The sequence below is a fragment of the Staurois parvus genome, unplaced genomic scaffold (assembly GCF_062004578.1).
Source record: "Staurois parvus isolate SC_StPar_1 unplaced genomic scaffold, SC_StPar_1.0 ptg001130l, whole genome shotgun sequence".
NCBI lineage: Eukaryota > Metazoa > Chordata > Amphibia > Anura > Ranidae > Staurois > Staurois parvus.
The window spans coordinates 1,795,140-1,816,615 of NW_028318926.1; the positions used below are offsets into that span (position 1 = coordinate 1,795,140).

General features: G+C 48.9%; 14 non-coding genes across 14 annotated transcripts; all 14 read right to left on the reverse strand.

Annotated features, from left to right (window-relative positions):
- Nucleotides 1-1,110: 1,110 nt before the first annotated feature.
- Nucleotides 1,111-1,183, reverse strand: TRNAA-AGC (transfer RNA alanine (anticodon AGC)). Its single transcript has one exon. It is a non-coding gene; the product is annotated as a tRNA-Ala (tRNA).
- Nucleotides 1,184-2,072: 889 nt separating this feature from the next.
- TRNAG-GCC (transfer RNA glycine (anticodon GCC)) lies at nucleotides 2,073-2,143 on the reverse strand. The gene has a single exon. It is a non-coding gene; the product is annotated as a tRNA-Gly (tRNA).
- A 1,624-nt stretch (nucleotides 2,144-3,767) lies between these two features.
- Nucleotides 3,768-3,840, reverse strand: TRNAA-AGC (transfer RNA alanine (anticodon AGC)). The gene has a single exon. It is a non-coding gene; the product is annotated as a tRNA-Ala (tRNA).
- Nucleotides 3,841-6,417: 2,577 nt separating this feature from the next.
- Nucleotides 6,418-6,490, reverse strand: TRNAA-AGC (transfer RNA alanine (anticodon AGC)). The gene has a single exon. It is a non-coding gene; the product is annotated as a tRNA-Ala (tRNA).
- Nucleotides 6,491-7,379: 889 nt separating this feature from the next.
- Nucleotides 7,380-7,450, reverse strand: TRNAG-GCC (transfer RNA glycine (anticodon GCC)). Its single transcript has one exon. It is a non-coding gene; the product is annotated as a tRNA-Gly (tRNA).
- A 1,624-nt stretch (nucleotides 7,451-9,074) lies between these two features.
- On the reverse strand, nucleotides 9,075-9,147 carry TRNAA-AGC (transfer RNA alanine (anticodon AGC)). The gene has a single exon. It is a non-coding gene; the product is annotated as a tRNA-Ala (tRNA).
- Nucleotides 9,148-10,036: 889 nt separating this feature from the next.
- Nucleotides 10,037-10,107, reverse strand: TRNAG-GCC (transfer RNA glycine (anticodon GCC)). Its single transcript has one exon. It is a non-coding gene; the product is annotated as a tRNA-Gly (tRNA).
- Nucleotides 10,108-11,731: 1,624 nt separating this feature from the next.
- Nucleotides 11,732-11,804, reverse strand: TRNAA-AGC (transfer RNA alanine (anticodon AGC)). The gene has a single exon. It is a non-coding gene; the product is annotated as a tRNA-Ala (tRNA).
- Nucleotides 11,805-12,693: 889 nt separating this feature from the next.
- On the reverse strand, nucleotides 12,694-12,764 carry TRNAG-GCC (transfer RNA glycine (anticodon GCC)). Its single transcript has one exon. It is a non-coding gene; the product is annotated as a tRNA-Gly (tRNA).
- Nucleotides 12,765-14,388: 1,624 nt separating this feature from the next.
- On the reverse strand, nucleotides 14,389-14,461 carry TRNAA-AGC (transfer RNA alanine (anticodon AGC)). The gene has a single exon. It is a non-coding gene; the product is annotated as a tRNA-Ala (tRNA).
- An 889-nt stretch (nucleotides 14,462-15,350) lies between these two features.
- On the reverse strand, nucleotides 15,351-15,421 carry TRNAG-GCC (transfer RNA glycine (anticodon GCC)). Its single transcript has one exon. It is a non-coding gene; the product is annotated as a tRNA-Gly (tRNA).
- Nucleotides 15,422-17,045: 1,624 nt separating this feature from the next.
- Nucleotides 17,046-17,118, reverse strand: TRNAA-AGC (transfer RNA alanine (anticodon AGC)). Its single transcript has one exon. It is a non-coding gene; the product is annotated as a tRNA-Ala (tRNA).
- An 889-nt stretch (nucleotides 17,119-18,007) lies between these two features.
- On the reverse strand, nucleotides 18,008-18,078 carry TRNAG-GCC (transfer RNA glycine (anticodon GCC)). The gene has a single exon. It is a non-coding gene; the product is annotated as a tRNA-Gly (tRNA).
- A 1,623-nt stretch (nucleotides 18,079-19,701) lies between these two features.
- TRNAA-AGC (transfer RNA alanine (anticodon AGC)) lies at nucleotides 19,702-19,774 on the reverse strand. The gene has a single exon. It is a non-coding gene; the product is annotated as a tRNA-Ala (tRNA).
- Nucleotides 19,775-21,476: the final 1,702 nt, after the last annotated feature.

Genomic DNA, 21,476 nt, shown 5'->3' on the forward strand with positions numbered 1-21,476 from the left:
TGAAGTTTTTGTCCCGTAGGACCGGTAGCATATTACATCCTCCTATTTTTGCTGGGTCTTCCGGCCTGGAGCAGAGTGGCGCAGCGGAAGCGTGCTGGGCCCATAACCCAGAGGTCGATGGATCGAAACCATCCTCTGCTAAGTTGACCTTTTTCTCTGGCAATCTCTCTTTCTTTGCTTAGGCAAAGGGCTTTCTTTCACCCAGAAAATGCTTTGATTAATCGGGGAGCACACCGCAGACAGCCCGGCAACAAACCCAGCCCTCAATGCGCCAAGTCCCCTACACGTGCTGTCTTTCAGCTCTTTGCTTTCACTTGTCTAATCTGTCCATCCTAAGACAAAACTCATACAATATTCCAACAGTCTGAACTGTGGAATTCATTGATCTATTCATAGATTTCTTGAGGGAGATTGTTGATAAATATTTCTGTCCCAAACAGAGGATCTTCTCCAACCCAGTCTGCACGAGGGCCACCATATTTCCTCTGACCATTGACCTGTACCGGGTTAATATGACATCTTTCCATCCACTCCGCAAGGGAAGATTTATTGTCTTTATACAGAGTTGTAATCCAAGCCTCGCTCTCAGCGTTCATCGCGTTGTTGTCCATCATTGGAGAATGATCTGCCCTCTCCATGGGCCCTAATCAGTGGGCAGAAGGCTAGCCCCTAGTTCCCTCCAAAAGCCCTGTTCTGGTTGGGTCTGTGACACTTCTGTGTCAAGGAAGTGGGACGTGATTGTGGTGATAAAACCAGTGGAAACCTCTCAGCTTCTACATGGCACTTGCACTTTTTGCACTAATGGAATATTGTCTCTTGGCCATGGAAGGCTGGCCGTGCTTTGGGTAATAGATTGCTTTGGTCCAACACTGCCTTGCGCGACTTCTGGCAGGCAAAGCAAGCACTTTATGCTTTGTGTTAGTCCTTCTGTGTCAATTTATGGGCTGAAGCCACATCTGCCCGAGAGTGTCAACGCCATGGCACATGTTACGAGGATGACTCCTGCTTGGCCTTTTGACTAGAGAGGCGAGGCTTTTCCCACAGCGCTCAGTGCCGAGCCTGAAGAAAAAAAAAATCCAAAGCAGGTCACCCCACGTGAGGGCTTTCCTTTGGAGGATGCGGGCATTGATCCCGCTACCTCTCGCATGCTAAGCGAGCGCTCTACCACTTGAGCTAATCCCCCTTGGCTCCGGTGCTTTCTTTGCGCTCTTGTTGATCACTGCTCTCTTATGTGCTACGCGGCATAAAGTCCACCATCTGTTTTGTGTAACTGTGTTTCATTCAGCACAGCACAATGCAGCATCCCAGTGCTATATACCACCTGCCAGCAATCAACTCCTTCACTGCCACCAACAATTGCCTCTCTCACTAGCACTGTTGCCAGAGATGCAATCTTCAAGCGCAAAGGATTAAAAATCACCTTTTTACCCCGTACGCTGCTTATTGACATGACACATTAGGTCTACATTCCACAGACTCAAAGCATAGATATATTTCCTCATTTTTTACTACTTGCAGCTTCACATTTAAATGCTGTATATACATCTAAGATCACCCAGAATGCAATCTGGAAACCAACCATCAGATGGCATCAGAACACCTACCACGTTAGATAGCTATATCTCCAGGCACCTCCCCGTGTCAGCATTGATGGGTTAGGCTGTGGCCGCTAGACACCAAGACAGCCTCCATTTTCCCAATTTCAAAGGTTTTCACTCTTCCTCTACAGAGGTCCCTTTTTTCTTTCCTGAGACTTTGGACAGCAGAATCCCTTGGGAAGAAGCTCCTTCTCCAGCCAGTAGCGAGGGTTCTGGTGTTATCCATGGAACCCTTGGTGGCAGAGTGGCACCTCCAAGCATGTCCGTGGGCGACTAACAACCATTTCCTTCGGTATGGCCCCATGGCTTTCCATGATGTCATTTGAAGGAGGTGGTTTCAAAAAGGCTCACACCGACTAGCAGGTTCTAGACAATACACATGAGCCTTGACACCTTCCAAGGTACTGGATATCTGGGGGCGGCGGGATACTGAGCTACCTGTGAGGCGATAGCTGGATAGAAAGTGAGCATAATTGCATTGGCCGGGAATCGAACCCGGGCCTCCCGCGTGGCAGGCGAGAATTCTACCACTGAACCACCAATGCTCTTTGGCAGGACACATGTGGCTTCCCTGGCCTGACAGGTGCTAAAAGGTGCTGCTTTAGGCCATGGTAACCATCTCTGTGAATACATTCAGATGTGGGTCAAGTCCACCCAAAGACATGCCTTTCTTCAGCCGTACACATCACCACTGTGAACATGTAGGACAGCCCATTGCGTCTTTGAGGCTAGAAAGCCTTTCCATTGGAGAAGAAAAGCCCCAAGACTGGGCCAGAGCTTTTTCTAAGTACCTTTGACTTGGGGTTGACTTGTCAAAATCAATGTCAGTGCCTATTAATCTACCTTGCGACTTTGCCGGATGGACCCACTCCCCATTCACATCCGTAGGAGATCTTTAGAGGGGCTCCACATTGGCCTGATGTGAGACTCTGCAAAGTCAATAGGAGCTGCCTGAAACAGAGAGGAACCGATCTTTTCCCATGAAAGCCTTCTATAAGCAGAATGTGGAAAGTGGCCGTGGAGCGGCAGGCAAGGTTGCCTCCCAGCCAAAGAATTTCCTGAAGTTTTTGTCCCGTAGGACCGGTAGCATATTACATCCTCCTATTTTTGCTGGGTCTTCCGGCCTGGAGCAGAGTGGCGCAGCGGAAGCGTGCTGGGCCCATAACCCAGAGGTCGATGGATCGAAACCATCCTCTGCTAAGTTGACCTTTTTCTCTGGCAATCTCTCTTTCTTTGCTTAGGCAAAGGGCTTTCTTTCACCCAGAAAATGCTTTGATTAATCGGGGAGCACACCGCAGACAGCCCGGCAACAAACCCAGCCCTCAATGCGCCAAGTCCCCTACACGTGCTGTCTTTCAGCTCTTTGCTTTCACTTGTCTAATCTGTCCATCCTAAGACAAAACTCATACAATATTCCAACAGTCTGAACTGTGGAATTCATTGATCTATTCATAGATTTCTTGAGGGAGATTGTTGATAAATATTTCTGTCCCAAACAGAGGATCTTCTCCAACCCAGTCTGCACGAGGGCCACCATATTTCCTCTGACCATTGACCTGTACCGGGTTAATATGACATCTTTCCATCCACTCCGCAAGGGAAGATTTATTGTCTTTATACAGAGTTGTAATCCAAGCCTCGCTCTCAGCGTTCATCGCGTTGTTGTCCATCATTGGAGAATGATCTGCTCTCTCCATGGGCCCTAATCAGTGGGCAGAAGGCTAGCCCCTAGTTCCCTCCAAAAGCCCTGTTCTGGTTGGGTCTGTGACACTTCTGTGTCAAGGAAGTGGGACGTGATTGTGGTGATAAAACCAGTGGAAACCTCTCAGCTTCTACATGGCACTTGCACTTTTTGCACTAATGGAATATTGTCTCTTGGCCATGGAAGGCTGGCCGTGCTTTGGGTAATAGATTGCTTTGGTCCAACACTGCCTTGCGCGACTTCTGGCAGGCAAAGCAAGCACTTTATGCTTTGTGTTAGTCCTTCTGTGTCAATTTATGGGCTGAAGCCACATCTGCCCGAGAGTGTCAACGCCATGGCACATGTTACGAGGATGACTCCTGCTTGGCCTTTTGACTAGAGAGGCGAGGCTTTTCCCACAGCGCTCAGTGCCGAGCCTGAAGAAAAAAAAAATCCAAAGCAGGTCACCCCACGTGAGGGCTTTCCTTTGGAGGATGCGGGCATTGATCCCGCTACCTCTCGCATGCTAAGCGAGCGCTCTACCACTTGAGCTAATCCCCCTTGGCTCTGGTGCTTTCTTTGCGCTCTCATTGATCACTGCTCTCTTATGTGCTACGCGGCATAAAGTCCACCATCTGTTTTGTGTAACTGTGTTTCATTCAGCACAGCACAATGCAGCATCCCAGTGCTATATACCACCTGCCAGCAATCAACTCCTTCACTGCCACCAACAATTGCCTCTCTCACTAGCACTGTTGCCAGAGATGCAATCTTCAAGCGCAAAGGATTAAAAATCACCTTTTTACCCCGTACGCTGCTTATTGACATGACACATTAGGTCTACATTCCACAGACTCAAAGCATAGATATATTTCCTCATTTTTTACTACTTGCAGCTTCACATTTAAATGCTGTATATACATCTAAGATCACCCAGAATGCAATCTGGAAACCAACCATCAGATGGCATCAGAACACCTACCACGTTAGATAGCTATATCTCCAGGCACCTCCCCGTGTCAGCATTGATGGGTTAGGCTGTGGCCGCTAGACACCAAGACAGCCTCCATTTTCCCAATTTCAAAGGTTTTCACTCTTCCTCCACAGAGGTCCCTTTTTTCTTTCCTGAGACTTTGGACAGCAGAATCCCTTGGGAAGAAGCTCCTTCTCCAGCCAGTAGCGAGGGTTCTGGTGTTATCCATGGAACCCTTGGTGGCAGAGTGGCACCTCCAAGCATGTCCGTGGGCGACTAACAACCATTTCCTTCGGTATGGCCCCATGGCTTTCCATGATGTCATTTGAAGGAGGTGGTTTCAAAAAGGCTCACACCGACTAGCAGGTTCTAGACAATACACATGAGCCTTGACACCTTCCAAGGTACTGGATATCTGGGGGATACTGAGCTACCTGTGAGGCGATAGCTGGATAGAAAGTGAGCATAATTGCATTGGCTGGGAATCGAACCCGGGCCTCCCGCGTGGCAGGCGAGAATTCTACCACTGAACCACCAATGCTCTTTGGCAGGACACATGTGGCTTCCCTGGCCTGACAGGTGCTAAAAGGTGCTGCTTTAGGCCATGGTAACCATCTCTGTGAATACATTCAGATGTGGGTCAAGTCCACCCAAAGACATGCCTTTCTTCAGCCGTACACACCACCACTGTGAACATGTAGGACAGCCCATTGCGTCTTTGAGGCTAGAAAGCCTTTCCATTGGAGAAGAAAAGCCCCAAGACTGGGCCAGAGCTTTTTCTAAGTACCTTTGACTTGGGGTTGACTTGTCAAAATCAATGTCAGTGCCTATTAATCTACCTTGCGACTTTGCCGGATGGACCCACTCCCCATTCACATCCGTAGGAGATCTTTAGAGGGGCTCCACATTGGCCTGATGTGAGACTCTGCAAAGTCAATAGGAGCTGCCTGAAACAGAGAGGAACCGATCTTTTCCCATGAAAGCCTTCTATAAGCAGAATGTGGAAAGTGGCCGTGGAGCGGCAGGCGAGGTTGCCTCCCAGCCAAAGAATTTCCTGAAGTTGTTGTGCCGTAGGACCGGTAGCATATTACATCCTCCTATTTTTGCTGGGTCTTCCAGCCTGGAGCAGAGTGGCGCAGCGGAAGCGTGCTGGGCCCATAACCCAGAGGTCGATGGATCGAAACCATCCTCTGCTAAGTTGACCTTTTTCTCTGGCAATCTCTCTTTCTTTGCTTAGGCAAAGGGCTTTCTTTCACCCAGAAAATGCTTTGATTAATCGGGGAGCACACCGCAGACAGCCCGGCAACAAACCCAGCCCTCAATGCGCCAAGTCCCCTACACGTGCTGACTTTCAGCTCTTTGCTTTCACTTGTCAAATCTGTCCATCCTAAGACAAAACTCATACAATATTCCAACAGTCTGAACTGTGGAATTCATTGATCTATTCATAGATTTCTTGAGGGAGATTGTTGATAAATATTTCTGTCCCAAACAGAGGATCTTCTCCAACCCAGTCTGCACGAGGGCCACCATATTTCCTCTGACCATTGACCTGTACCGGGTTAATATGACATCTTTCCATCCACTCCGCAAGGGAAGATTTATTGTCTTTATACAGAGTTGTAATCCAAGCCTCGCTCTCAGCGTTCATCGCGTTGTTGTCCATCATTGGAGAATGATCTGCCCTCTCCATGGGCCCTAATCAGTGGGCAGAAGGCTAGCCCCTAGTTCCCTCCAAAAGCCCTGTTCTGGTTGGGTCTGTGACACTTCTGTGTCAAGGAAGTGGGACGTGATTGTGGTGATAAAACCAGTGGAAACCTCTCAGCTTCTACATGGCACTTGCACTTTTTGCACTAATGGAATATTGTCTCTTGGCCATGGAAGGCTGGCCGTGCTTTGGGTAATAGATTGCTTTGGTCCAACACTGCCTTGCGCGACTTCTGGCAGGCAAAGCAAGCACTTTATGCTTTGTGTTAGTCCTTCTGTGTCAATTTATGGGCTGAAGCCACATCTGCCCGAGAGTGTCAACGCCATGGCACATGTTACGAGGATGACTCCTGCTTGGCCTTTTGACTAGAGAGGCGAGGCTTTTCCCACAGCGCTCAGTGCCGAGCCTGAAGAAAAAAAAAATCCAAAGCAGGTCACCCCACGTGAGGGCTTTCCTTTGGAGGATGCGGGCATTGATCCCGCTACCTCTCGCATGCTAAGCGAGCGCTCTACCACTTGAGCTAATCCCCCTTGGCTCCGGTGCTTTCTTTGCGCTCTTGTTGATCACTGCTCTCTTATGTGCTACGCGGCATAAAGTCCACCATCTGTTTTGTGTAACTGTGTTTCATTCAGCACAGCACAATGCAGCATCCCAGTGCTATATACCACCTGCCAGCAATCAACTCCTTCACTGCCACCAACAATTGCCTCTCTCACTAGCACTGTTGCCAGAGATGCAATCTTCAAGCGCAAAGGATTAAAAATCACCTTTTTACCCCGTACGCTGCTTATTGACATGACACATTAGGTCTACATTCCACAGACTCAAAGCATAGATATATTTCCTCATTTTTTACTACTTGCAGCTTCACATTTAAATGCTGTATATACATCTAAGATCACCCAGAATGCAATCTGGAAACCAACCATCAGATGGCATCAGAACACCTACCACGTTAGATAGCTATATCTCCAGGCACCTCCCCGTGTCAGCATTGATGGGTTAGGCTGTGGCCGCTAGACACCAAGACAGCCTCCATTTTCCCAATTTCAAAGGTTTTCACTCTTCCTCCACAGAGGTCCCTTTTTTCTTTCCTGAGACTTTGGACAGCAGAATCCCTTGGGAAGAAGCTCCTTCTCCAGCCAGTAGCGAGGGTTCTGGTGTTATCCATGGAACCCTTGGTGGCAGAGTGGCACCTCCAAGCATGTCCGTGGGCGACTAACAACCATTTCCTTCGGTATGGCCCCATGGCTTTCCATGATGTCATTTGAAGGAGGTGGTTTCAAAAAGGCTCACACCGACTAGCAGGTTCTATACAATACACATGAGCCTTGACACCTTCCAAGGTACTGGATATCTGGGGGCGGCGGGATACTGAGCTACCTGTGAGGCGATAGCTGGATAGAAAGTGAGCATAATTGCATTGGCCGGGAATCGAACCCGGGCCTCCCGCGTGGCAGGCGAGAATTCTACCACTGAACCACCAATGCTCTTTGGCAGGACACATGTGGCTTCCCTGGCCTGACAGGTGCTAAAAGGTGCTGCTTTAGGCCATGGTAACCATCTCTGTGAATACATTCAGATGTGGGTCAAGTCCACCCAAAGACATGCCTTTCTTCAGCCGTACACACCACCACTGTGAACATGTAGGACAGCCCATTGCGTCTTTGAGGCTAGAAAGCCTTTCCATTGGAGAAGAAAAGCCCCAAGACTGGGCCAGAGCTTTTTCTAAGTACCTTTGACTTGGGGTTGACTTGTCAAAATCAATGTCAGTGCCTATTAATCTACCTTGCGACTTTGCCGGATGGACCCACTCCCCATTCACATCCGTAGGAGATCTTTAGAGGGGCTCCACATTGGCCTGATGTGAGACTCTGCAAAGTCAATAGGAGCTGCCTGAAACAGAGAGGAACCGATCTTTTCCCATGAAAGCCTTCTATAAGCAGAATGTGGAAAGTGGCCGTGGAGCGGCAGGCAAGGTTGCCTCCCAGCCAAAGAATTTCCTGAAGTTTTTGTCCCGTAGGACCGGTAGCATATTACATCCTCCTATTTTTGCTGGGTCTTCCGGCCTGGAGCAGAGTGGCGCAGCGGAAGCGTGCTGGGCCCATAACCCAGAGGTCGATGGATCGAAACCATCCTCTGCTAAGTTGACCTTTTTCTCTGGCAATCTCTCTTTCTTTGCTTAGGCAAAGGGCTTTCTTTCACCCAGAAAATGCTTTGATTAATCGGGGAGCACACCGCAGACAGCCCGGCAACAAACCCAGCCCTCAATGCGCCAAGTCCCCTACACGTGCTGTCTTTCAGCTCTTTGCTTTCACTTGTCTAATCTGTCCATCCTAAGACAAAACTCATACAATATTCCAACAGTCTGAACTGTGGAATTCATTGATCTATTCATAGATTTCTTGAGGGAGATTGTTGATAAATATTTCTGTCCCAAACAGAGGATCTTCTCCAACCCAGTCTGCACGAGGGCCACCATATTTCCTCTGACCATTGACCTGTACCGGGTTAATATGACATCTTTCCATCCACTCCGCAAGGGAAGATTTATTGTCTTTATACAGAGTTGTAATCCAAGCCTCGCTCTCAGCGTTCATCGCGTTGTTGTCCATCATTGGAGAATGATCTGCCCTCTCTATGGGCCCTAATCAGTGGGCAGAAGGCTAGCCCCTAGTTCCCTCCAAAAGCCCTGTTCTGGTTGGGTCTGTGACACTTCTGTGTCAAGGAAGTGGGACGTGATTGTGGTGATAAAACCAGTGGAAACCTCTCAGCTTCTACATGGCACTTGCACTTTTTGCACTAATGGAATATTGTCTCTTGGCCATGGAAGGCTGGCCGTGCTTTGGGTAATAGATTGCTTTGGTCCAACACTGCCTTGCGCGACTTCTGGCAGGCAAAGCAAGCACTTTATGCTTTGTGTTAGTCCTTCTGTGTCAATTTATGGGCTGAAGCCACATCTGCCCGAGAGTGTCAACGCCATGGCACATGTTACGAGGATGACTCCTGCTTGGCCTTTTGACTAGAGAGGCGAGGCTTTTCCCACAGCGCTCAGTGCCGAGCCTGAAGAAAAAAAAAATCCAAAGCAGGTCACCCCACGTGAGGGCTTTCCTTTGGAGGATGCGGGCATTGATCCCGCTACCTCTCGCATGCTAAGCGAGCGCTCTACCACTTGAGCTAATCCCCCTTGGCTCCGGTGCTTTCTTTGCGCTCTCGTTGATCACTGCTCTCTTATGTGCTACGCGGCATAAAGTCCACCATCTGTTTTGTGTAACTGTGTTTCATTCAGCACAGCACAATGCAGCATCCCAGTGCTATATACCACCTGCCAGCAATCAACTCCTTCACTGCCACCAACAATTGCCTCTCTCACTAGCACTGTTGCCAGAGATGCAATCTTCAAGCGCAAAGGATTAAAAATCACCTTTTTACCCCGTACGCTGCTTATTGACATGACACATTAGGTCTACATTCCACAGACTCAAAGCATAGATATATTTCCTCATTTTTTACTACTTGCAGCTTCACATTTAAATGCTGTATATACATCTAAGATCACCCAGAATGCAATCTGGAAACCAACCATCAGATGGCATCAGAACACTTACCACGTTAGATAGCTATATCTCCAGGCACCTCCCCGTGTCAGCATTGATGGGTTAGGCTGTGGCCGCTAGACACCAAGACAGCCTCCATTTTCCCAATTTCAAAGGTTTTCACTCTTCCTCCACAGAGGTCCCTTTTTTCTTTCCTGAGACTTTGGACAGCAGAATCCCTTGGGAAGAAGCTCCTTCTCCAGCCAGTAGCGAGGGTTCTGGTGTTATCCATGGAACCCTTGGTGGCAGAGTGGCACCTCCAAGCATGTCCGTGGGCGACTAACAACCATTTCCTTCGGTATGGCCCCATGGCTTTCCATGATGTCATTTGAAGGAGGTGGTTTCAAAAAGGCTCACACCGACTAGCAGGTTCTAGACAATACACATGAGCCTTGACACCTTCCAAGGTACTGGATATCTGGGGGCGGCGGGATACTGAGCTACCTGTGAGGCGATAGCTGGATAGAAAGTGAGCATAATTGCATTGGCCGGGAATCGAACCCGGGCCTCCCGCGTGGCAGGCGAGAATTCTACCACTGAACCACCAATGCTCTTTGGCAGGACACATGTGGCTTCCCTGGCCTGACAGGTGCTAAAAGGTGCTGCTTTAGGCCATGGTAACCATCTCTGTGAATACATTCAGATGTGGGTCAAGTCCACCCAAAGACATGCCTTTCTTCAGCCGTACACACCACCACTGTGAACATGTAGGACAGCCCATTGCGTCTTTGAGGCTAGAAAGCCTTTCCATTAGAGAAGAAAAGCCCCAAGACTGGGCCAGAGCTTTTTCTAAGTACCTTTGACTTGGGGTTGACTTGTCAAAATCAATGTCAGTGCCTATTAATCTACCTTGCGACTTTGCCGGATGGACCCACTCCCCATTCACATCCGTAGGAGATCTTTAGAGGGGCTCCACATTGGCCTGATGTGATACTCTGCAAAGTCAATAGGAGCTGCCTGAAACAGAGAGGAACCGATCTTTTCCCATGAAAGCCTTCTATAAGCAGAATGTGGAAAGTGGCCGTGGAGCGGCAGGAGAGGTTGCCTCCCAGCCAAAGAATTTCCTGAAGTTTTTGTCCCATAGGACCGGTAGCATATTACATCCTCCTATTTTTGCTGGGTCTTCCGGCCTGGAGCAGAGTGGCGCAGCGGAAGCGTGCTGGGCCCATAACCCAGAGGTCGATGGATCGAAACCATCCTCTGCTAAGTTGACCTTTTTCTCTGGCAATCTCTCTTTCTTTGCTTAGGCAAAGGGCTTTCTTTCACCCAGAAAATGCTTTGATTAATCGGGGAGCACACCGCAGACAGCCCGGCAACAAACCCAGCCCTCAATGAGCCAAGTCCCCTACACGTGCTGTCTTTCAGCTCTTTGCTTTCACTTGTCTAATCTGTCCATCCTAAGACAAAACTCATACAATATTCCAACAGTCTGAACTGTGGAATTCATTGATCTATTCATAGATTTCTTGAGGGAGATTGTTGATAAATATTTCTGTCCCAAACAGAGGATCTTCTCAGACCCAGTCTGCACGAGGGCCACCATATTTCCTCTGACCATTGACCTGTACCGGGTTAATATGACATCTTTCCATCCACTCCGCAAGGGAAGATTTATTGTCTTTATACAGAGTTGTAATCCAAGCCTCGCTCTCAGCGTTCATCGCGTTGTTGTCCATCATTGGAGAATGATCTGCTCTCTCCATGGGCCCTAATCAGTGGGCAGAAGGCTAGCCCCTAGTTCCCTCCAAAAGCCCTGTTCTGGTTGGGTCTGTGACACTTCTGTGTCAAGGAAGTGGGACGTGATTGTGGTGATAAAACCAGTGGAAACCTCTCAGCTTCTACATGGCACTTGCACTTTTTGCACTAATGGAATATTGTCTCTTGGCCATGGAAGGCTGGCCGTGCTTTGGGTAATAGATTGCTTTGGTCCAACACTGCCTTGCGCGACTTCTGGCAGGCAAAGCAAGCACTTTATGCTTTGTGTTAGTCCTTCTGTGTCAATTTATGGGCTGAAGCCACATCTGCCCGAGAGTGTCAACGCCATGGCACATGTTACGAGGATGACTCCTGCTTGGCCTTTTGACTAGAGAGGCGAGGCTTTTCCCACAGCGCTCAGTGCCGAGCCTGAAGAAAAAAAAAATCCAAAGCAGGTCACCCCACGTGAGGGCTTTCCTTTGGAGGATGCGGGCATTGATCCCGCTACCTCTCGCATGCTAAGCGAGCGCTCTACCACTTGAGCTAATCCCCCTTGGCTCCGGTGCTTTCTTTGCGCTCTTGTTGATCACTGCTCTCTTATGTGCTACGCGGCATAAAGTCCACCATCTGTTTTGTGTAACTGTGTTTCATTCAGCACAGCACAATGCAGCATCCCAGTGCTATATACCACCTGCCAGCAATCAACTCCTTCACTGCCACCAACAATTGCCTCTCTCACTAGCACTGTTGCCAGAGATGCAATCTTCAAGCGCAAAGGATTAAAAATCACCTTTTTACCCCGTACGCTGCTTATTGACATGACACATTAGGTCTACATTCCACAGACTCAAAGCATAGATATATTTCCTCATTTTTTACTACTTGCAGCTTCACATTTAAATGCTGTATATACATCTAAGATCACCCAGAATGCAATCTGGAAACCAACCATCAGATGGCATCAGAACACCTACCACGTTAGATAGCTATATCTCCAGGCACCTCCCCGTGTCAGCATTGATGGGTTAGGCTGTGGCCGCTAGACACCAAGACAGCCTCCATTTTCCCAATTTCAAAGGTTTTCACTCTTCCTCCACAGAGGTCCCTTTTTTCTTTCCTGAGACTTTGGACAGCAGAATCCCTTGGGAAGAAGCTCCTTCTCCAGCCAGTAGCGAGGGTTCTGGTGTTATCCATGGAACCCTTGGTGGCAGAGTGGCACCTCCAAGCATGTCCGTGGGCGACTAACAACCATTTCCTTCGGTATGGCCCCATGGCTTTCCATGATGTCATTTGAAGGAGGTGGTTTCAAAAAGGCTCACACCGACTAGCAGGTTCTAGACAATACACATGAGCCTTGACACCTTCCAAGGTACTGGATATCTGGGGGCGGCGGGATACTGAGCTACCTGTGAGGCGATAGCTGGATAGAAAGTGAGCATAATTGCATTGGCCGGGAATCGAACCCGGGCCTCCCGCGTGGCAGGCGAGAATTCTACCACTGAACCACCAATGCTCTTTGGCAGGACACATGTGGCTTCCCTGGCCTGACAGGTGCTAAAAGGTGCTGCTTTAGGCCATGGTAACCATCTCTGTGAATACATTCAGATGTGGGTCAAGTCCACCCAAAGACATGCCTTTCTTCAGCCGTACACACCACCACTGTGAACATGTAGGACAGCCCATTGCGTCTTTGAGGCTAGAAAGCCTTTCCATTGGAGAAGAAAAGCCCCAAGACTGGGCCAGAGCTTTTTCTAAGTACCTTTGACTTGGGGTTGACTTGTCAAAATCAATGTCAGTGCCTATTAATCTACCTTGCGACTTTGCCGGATGGACCCACTCCCCATTCACATCCGTAGGAGATCTTTAGAGGGGCTCCACATTGGCCTGATGTGAGACTCTGCAAAGTCAATAGGAGCTGCCTGAAACAGAGAGGAACCGATCTTTTCCCATGAAAGCCTTCTATAAGCAGAATGTGGAAAGTGGCCGTGGAGCGGCAGGCAAGGTTGCCTCCCAGCCAAAGAATTTCCTGAAGTTTTTGTCCCGTAGGACCGGTAGCATATTACATCCTCCTTTTTTTGCTGGGTCTTCCAGCCTGGAGCAGAGTGGCGCAGCGGAAGCGTGCTGGGCCCATAACCCAGAGGTCGATGGATCGAAACCATCCTCTGCTAAGTTGACCTTTTTCTCTGGCAATCTCTCTTTCTTTGCTTAGGCAAAGGGCTTTCTTTCACCCAGAAAATGCTTTGATTAATCGGGGAGCACACCGCAGACAGCCCGGCAACAAACCCAGCCCTCAATGCGCCAAGTCCCCTACACGTGCTGTCTTTCAGCTCTTTGCTTTCACTTGTCTAATCTGTCCATCCTAAGACAAAACTCATACAATATTCCAACAGTCTGAACTGTGGAATTCATTGATCTATTCATAGATTTCTTGAGGGAGATTGTTGATAAATATTTCTGTCCCAAACAGAGGATCTTCTCCAACCCAGTCTGCACGAGGGCCACCATATTTCCTCTGACCATTGACCTGTACCGGGTTAATATGACATCTTTCCATCCACTCCGCAAGGGAAGATTTATTGTCTTTATACAGAGTTGTAATCCAAGCCTCGCTCTCAGCGTTCATCGCGTTGTTGTCCATCATTGGAGAATGATCTGCTCTCTCCATGGGCCCTAATCAGTGGGCAGAAGGCTAGCCCCTAGTTCCCTCCAAAAGCCCTGTTCTGGTTGGGTCTGTGACACTTCTGTGTCAAGGAAGTGGGACGTGATTGTGGTGATAAAACCAGTGGAAACCTCTCAGCTTCTACATGGCACTTGCACTTTTTGCACTAATGGAATATTGTCTCTTGGCCATGGAAGGCTGGCTGTGCTTTGGGTAATAGATTGCTTTGGTCCAACACTGCCTTGCGCGACTTCTGGCAGGCAAAGCAAGCACTTTATGCTTTGTGTTAGTCCTTCTGTGTCAATTTATGGGCTGAAGCCACATCTGCCCGAGAGTGTCAACGCCATGGCACATGTTACGAGGATGACTCCTGCTTGGCCTTTTGACTAGAGAGGCGAGGCTTTTCCCACAGCGCTCAGTGCCGAGCCTGAAGAAAAAAAAAATCCAAAGCAGGTCACCCCACGTGAGGGCTTTCCTTTGGAGGATGCGGGCATTGATCCCGCTACCTCTCGCATGCTAAGCGAGCGCTCTACCACTTGAGCTAATCCCCCTTGGCTCTGGTGCGTTCTTTGCGCTCTCGTTGATCACTGCTCTCTTATGTGCTACGCGGCATAAAGTCCACCATCTGTTTTGTGTAACTGTGTTTCATTCAGCACAGCACAATGCAGCATCCCAGTGCTATATACCACCTGCCAGCAATCAACTCCTTCACTGCCACCAACAATTGCCTCTCTCACTAGCACTGTTGCCAGAGATGCAATCTTCAAGCGCAAAGGATTAAAAATCACCTTTTTACCCCGTACGCTGCTTATTGACATGACACATTAGGTCTACATTCCACAGACTCAAAGCATAGATATATTTCCTCATTTTTTACTACTTGCAGCTTCACATTTAAATGCTGTATATACATCTAAGATCACCCAGAATGCAATCTGGAAACCAACCATCAGATGGCATCAGAACACCTACCACGTTAGATAGCTATATCTCCAGGCACCTCCCCGTGTCAGCATTGATGGGTTAGGCTGTGGCCGCTAGACACCAAGACAGCCTCCATTTTCCCAATTTCAAAGGTTTTCACTCTTCCTCCACAGAGGTCCCTTTTTTCTTTCCTGAGACTTTGGACAGCAGAATCCCTTGGGAAGAAGCTCCTTCTCCAGCCAGTAGCGAGGGTTCTGGTGTTATCCATGGAACCCTTGGTGGCAGAGTGGCACCTCCAAGCATGTCCGTGGGCGACTAACAACCATTTCCTTCGGTATGGCCCCATGGCTTTCCATGATGTCATTTGAAGGAGGTGGTTTCAAAAAGGCTCACACCGACTAGCAGGTTCTAGACAATACACATGAGCCTTGACACCTTCCAAGGTACTGGATATCTGGGGGCGGCGGGATACTGAGCTACCTGTGAGGCGATAGCTGGATAGAAAGTGAGCATAATTGCATTGGCCGGGAATCGAACCCGGGCCTCCCGCGTGGCAGGCGAGAATTCTACCACTGAACCACCAATGCTCTTTGGCAGGACACATGTGGCTTCCCTGGCCTGACAGGTGCTAAAAGGTGCTGCTTTAGGCCATGGTAACCATCTCTGTGAATACATTCAGATGTGGGTCAAGTCCACCCAAAGACATGCCTTTCTTCAGCCGTACACACCACCACTGTGAACATGTAGGACAGCCCATTGCGTCTTTGAGGCTAGAAAGCCTTTCCATTGGAGAAGAAAAGCCCCAAGACTGGGCCAGAGCTTTTTCTAAGTACCTTTGACTTGGGGTTGACTTGTCAAAATCAATGTCAGTGCCTATTAATCTACCTTGCGACTTTGCCGGATGGACCCACTCCCCATTCACATCCGTAGGAGATCTTTAGAGGGGCTCCACATTGGCCTGATGTGAGACTCTGCAAAGTCAATAGGAGCTGCCTGAAACAGAGAGGAACCGATCTTTTCCCATGAAAGCCTTCTATAAGCAGAATGTGGAAAGTGGCCGTGGAGCGGCAGGCAAGGTTGCCTCCCAGCCAAAGAATTTCCTGAAGTTTTTGTCCCGTAGGACCGGTAGCATATTACATCCTCCTTTTTTTGCTGGGTCTTCCAGCCTGGAGCAGAGTGGCGCAGCGGAAGCGTGCTGGGCCCATAACCCAGAGGTCGATGGATCGAAACCATCCTCTGCTAAGTTGACCTTTTTCTCTGGCAATCTCTCTTTCTTTGCTTAGGCAAAGGGCTTTCTTTCACCCAGAAAATGCTTTGATTAATCGGGGAGCACACCGCAGACAGCCCGGCAACAAACCCAGCCCTCAATGCGCCAAGTCCCCTACACGTGCTGTCTTTCAGCTCTTTGCTTTCACTTGTCTAATCTGTCCATCCTAAGACAAAACTCATACAATATTCCAACAGTCTGAACTGTGGAATTCATTGATCTATTCATAGATTTCTTGAGGGAGATTGTTGATAAATATTTCTGTCCCAAACAGAGGATCTTCTCCAACCCAGTCTGCACGAGGGCCACCATATTTCCTCTGACCATTGACCTGTACCGGGTTAATATGACATCTTTCCATCCACTCCGCAAGGGAAGATTTATTGTCTTTATACAGAGTTGTAATCCAAGCCTCGCTCTCAGCGTTCATCGCGTTGTTGTCCATCATTGGAGAATGATCTGCTCTCTCCATGGGCCCTAATCAGTGGGCAGAAGGCTAGCCCCTAGTTCCCTCCAAAAGCCCTGTTCTGGTTGGGTCTGTGACACTTCTGTGTCAAGGAAGTGGGACGTGATTGTGGTGATAAAACCAGTGGAAACCTCTCAGCTTCTACATGGCACTTGCACTTTTTGCACTAATGGAATATTGTCTCTTGGCCATGGAAGGCTGGCCGTGCTTTGGGTAATAGATTGCTTTGGTCCAACACTGCCTTGCGCGACTTCTGGCAGGCAAAGCAAGCACTTTATGCTTTGTGTTAGTCCTTCTGTGTCAATTTATGGGCTGAAGCCACATCTGCCCGAGAGTGTCAACGCCATGGCACATGTTACGAGGATGACTCCTGCTTGGCCTTTTGACTAGAGAGGCGAGGCTTTTCCCACAGCGCTCAGTGCCGAGCCTGAAGAAAAAAAAAATCCAAAGCAGGTCACCCCACGTGAGGGCTTTCCTTTGGAGGATGCGGGCATTGATCCCGCTACCTCTCGCATGCTAAGCGAGCGCTCTACCACTTGAGCTAATCCCCCTTGGCTCCGGTGCTTTCTTTGCGCTCTCGTTGATCACTGCTCTCTTATGTGCTACGCGGCATAAAGTCCACCATCTGTTTTGTGTAACTGTGTTTCATTCAGCACAGCACAATGCAGCATCCCAGTGCTATATACCACCTGCCAGCAATCAACTCCTTCACTGCCACCAACAATTGCCTCTCTCACTAGCACTGTTGCCAGAGATGCAATCTTCAAGCGCAAAGGATTAAAAATCACCTTTTTACCCCGTACGCTGCTTATTGACATGACACATTAGGTCTACATTCCACAGACTCAAAGCATAGATATATTTCCTCATTTTTTACTACTTGCAGCTTCACATTTAAATGCTGTATATACATCTAAGATCACCCAGAATGCAATCTGGAAACCAACCATCAGATGGCATCAGAACACCTACCACGTTAGATAGCTATATCTCCAGGCACCTCCCCGTGTCAGCATTGATGGGTTAGGCTGTGGCCGCTAGACACCAAGACAGCCTCCATTTTCCCAATTTCAAAGGTTTTCACTCTTCCTCCACAGAGGTCCCTTTTTTCTTTCCTGAGACTTTGGACAGCAGAATCCCTTGGGAAGAAGCTCCTTCTCCAGCCAGTAGCGAGGGTTCTGGTGTTATCCATGGAACCCTTGGTGGCAGAGTGGCACCTCCAAGCATGTCCGTGGGCGACTAACAACCATTTCCTTCGGTATGGCCCCATGGCTTTCCATGATGTCATTTGAAGGAGGTGGTTTCAAAAAGGCTCACACCGACTAGCAGGTTCTAGACAATACACATGAGCCTTGACACCTTCCAAGGTACTGGATATCTGGGGGCGGCGGGATACTGAGCTACCTGTGAGGCGATAGCTGGATAGAAAGTGAGCATAATTGCATTGGCCGGGAATCGAACCCGGGCCTCCCGCGTGGCAGGCGAGAATTCTACCACTGAACCACCAATGCTCTTTGGCAGGACACATGTGGCTCCCTGGCCTGACAGGTGCTAAAAGGTGCTGCTTTAGGCCATGGTAACCATCTCTGTGAATACATTCAGATGTGGGTCAAGTCCACCCAAAGACATGCCTTTCTTCAGCCGTACACACCACCACTGTGAACATGTAGGACAGCCCATTGCGTCTTTGAGGCTAGAAAGCCTTTCCATTGGAGAAGAAAAGCCCCTAGACTGGGCCAGAGCTTTTTCTAAGTACCTTTGACTTGGGGTTGACTTGTCAAAATCAATGTCAGTGCCTATTAATCTACCTTGCGACTTTGCCGGATGGACCCACTCCCCATTCACATCCGTAGGAGATCTTTAGAGGGGCTCCACATTGGCCTGATGTGAGACTCTGCAAAGTCAATAGGAGCTGCCTGAAACAGAGAGGAACCGATCTTTTCCCATGAAAGCCTTCTATAAGCAGAATGTGGAAAGTGGCCGTGGAGCGGCAGGCGAGGTTGCCTCCCAGCCAAAGAATTTCCTGAAGTTTTTGTCCCGTAGGACCGGTAGCATATTACATCCTCCTATTTTTGCTGGGTCTTCCGGCCTGGAGCAGAGTGGCGCAGCGGAAGCGTGCTGGGCCCATAACCCAGAGGTCGATGGATCGAAACCATCCTCTGCTAAGTTGACCTTTTTCTCTGGCAATCTCTCTTTCTTTGCTTAGGCAAAGGGCTTTCTTTCACCCAGAAAATGCTTTGATTAATCGGGGAGCACACCGCAGACAGCCCGGCAACAAACCCAGCCCTCAATGCGCCAAGTCCCCTACACGTGCTGTCTTTCAGCTCTTTGCTTTCACTTGTCTAATCTGTCCATCCTAAGACAAAACTCATACAATATTCCAACAGTCTGAACTGTGGAATTCATTGATCTATTCATAGATTTCTTGAGGGAGATTGTTGATAAATATTTCTGTCCCAAACAGAGGATCTTCTCCAACCCAGTCTGCACGAGGGCCACCATATTTCCTCTGACCATTGACCTGTACCGGGTTAATATGACATCTTTCCATCCACTCCGCAAGGGAAGATTTATTGTCTTTATACAGAGTTGTAATCCAAGCCTCGCTCTCAGCGTTCATCGCGTTGTTGTCCATCATTGGAGAATGATCTGCTCTCTCCATGGGCCCTAATCAGTGGGCAGAAGGCTAGCCCCTAGTTCCCTCCAAAAGCCCTGTTCTGGTTGGGTCTGTGACACTTCTGTGTCAAGGAAGTGGGACGTGATTGTGGTGATAAAACCAGTGGAAACCTCTCAGCTTCTACATGGCACTTGCACTTTTTGCACTAATGGAATATTGTCTCTTGGCCATGGAAGGCTGGCCGTGCTTTGGGTAATAGATTGCTTTGGTCCAACACTGCCTTGCGCGACTTCTGGCAGGCAAAGCAAGCACTTTATGCTTTGTGTTAGTCCTTCTGTGTCAATTTATGGGCTGAAGCCACATCTGCCCGAGAGTGTCAACGCCATGGCACATGTTACGAGGATGACTCCTGCTTGGCCTTTTGACTAGAGAGGCGAGGCTTTTCCCACAGCGCTCAGTGCCGAGCCTGAAGAAAAAAAAAATCCAAAGCAGGTCACCCCACGTGAGGGCTTTCCTTTGGAGGATGCGGGTATTGATCCCGCTACCTCTCGCATGCTAAGCGAGCGCTCTACCACTTGAGCTAACCCCCCTTGGCTCCAGTGCTTTCTTTGCGCTCTCGTTGATCACTGCTCTCTTATGTGCTACGCGGCATAAAGTCCACCATCTGTTTTGTGTAACTGTGTTTCATTCAGCACAGCACAATGCAGCATCCCAGTGCTATATACCACCTGCCAGCAATCAACTCCTTCACTGCCACCAACAATTGCCTCTCTCACTAGCACTGTTGCCAGAGATGCAATCTTCAAGCGCAAAGGATTAAAAATCACCTTTTTACCCCGTACGCTGCTTATTGACATGACACATTAGGTCTACATTCCACAGACTCAAAGCATAGATATATTTCCTCATTTTTTACTACTTGCAGCTTCACATTTAAATGCTGTATATACATCTAAGATCACCCAGAATGCAATCTGGAAACCAACCATCAGATGGCATCAGAACACCTACCACGTTAGATAGATATATCTCCAGGCACCTCCCCGTGTCAGCATTGATGGGTTAGGCTGTGGCCGCTAGACACCAAGACAGCCTCCATTTTCCCAATTTCAAAGGTTTTCACTCTTCCTCCACAGAGGTCCCTTTTTTCTTTCCTGAGACTTTGGACAGCAGAATCCCTTGGGAAGAAGCTCCTTCTCCAGCCAGTAGCGAGGGTTCTGGTGTTATCCATGGAACCCTTGGTGGCAGAGTGGCACCTCCAAGCATGTCCGTGGGCGACTAACAACCATTTCCTTCGGTATGGCCCCATGGCTTTCCATGATGTCATTTGAAGGAGGTGGTTTCAAAAAGGCTCACACCGACTAGCAGGTTCTAGACAATACACATGAGCCTTGACACCTTCCAAGGTACTGGATATCTGGGGGCGGCGGGATACTGAGCTACCTGTGAGGCGATAGCTGGATAGAAAGTGAGCATAATTGCATTGGCCAGGAATCGAACCAGGGCCTCCCGCGCGGCAGGCGAGAATTCTACCACTGAACCACCAATGCTCTTTGGCAGGACACATGTGGCTTCCCTGGCCTGACAGGTGCTAAAAGGTGCTGCTTTAGGCCATGGTAACCATCTCTGTGAATACATTCAGATGTGGGTCAAGTCCACCCAAAGACATGCCTTTCTTCAGCCGTACACACCACCACTGTGAACATGTAGGACAGCCCATTGCGTCTTTGAGGCTAGAAAGCCTTTCCATTGGAGAAGAAAAGCCCCAAGACTGGGCCAGAGCTTTTTCTAAGTACCTTTGACTTGGGGTTGACTTGTCAAAATCAATGTCAGTGCCTATTAATCTACCTTGCGACTTTGCCGGATGGACCCACTCCCCATTCACATCCGTAGGAGATCTTTAGAGGGGCTCCACATTGGCCTGATGTGAGACTCTGCAAAGTCAATAGGAGCTGCCTGAAACAGAGAGGAACCGATCTTTTCCCATGAAAGCCTTCTATAAGCAGAATGTGGAAAGTGGCCGTGGAGCGGCAGGCGAGGTTGCCTCCCAGCCAAAGAATTTCCTGAAGTTGTTGTCCCGTAGGACCGGTAGCATATTACATCCTCCTATTTTTGCTGGGTCTTCCGGCCTGGAGCAGAGTGGCGCAGCGGAAGCGTGCTGGGCCCATAACCCAGAGGTCGATGGATCGAAACCATCCTCTGCTAAGTTGACCTTTTTCTCTGGCAATCTCTCTTTCTTTGCTTAGGCAAAGGGCTTTCTTTCACCCAGAAAATGCTTTGATTAATCGGGGA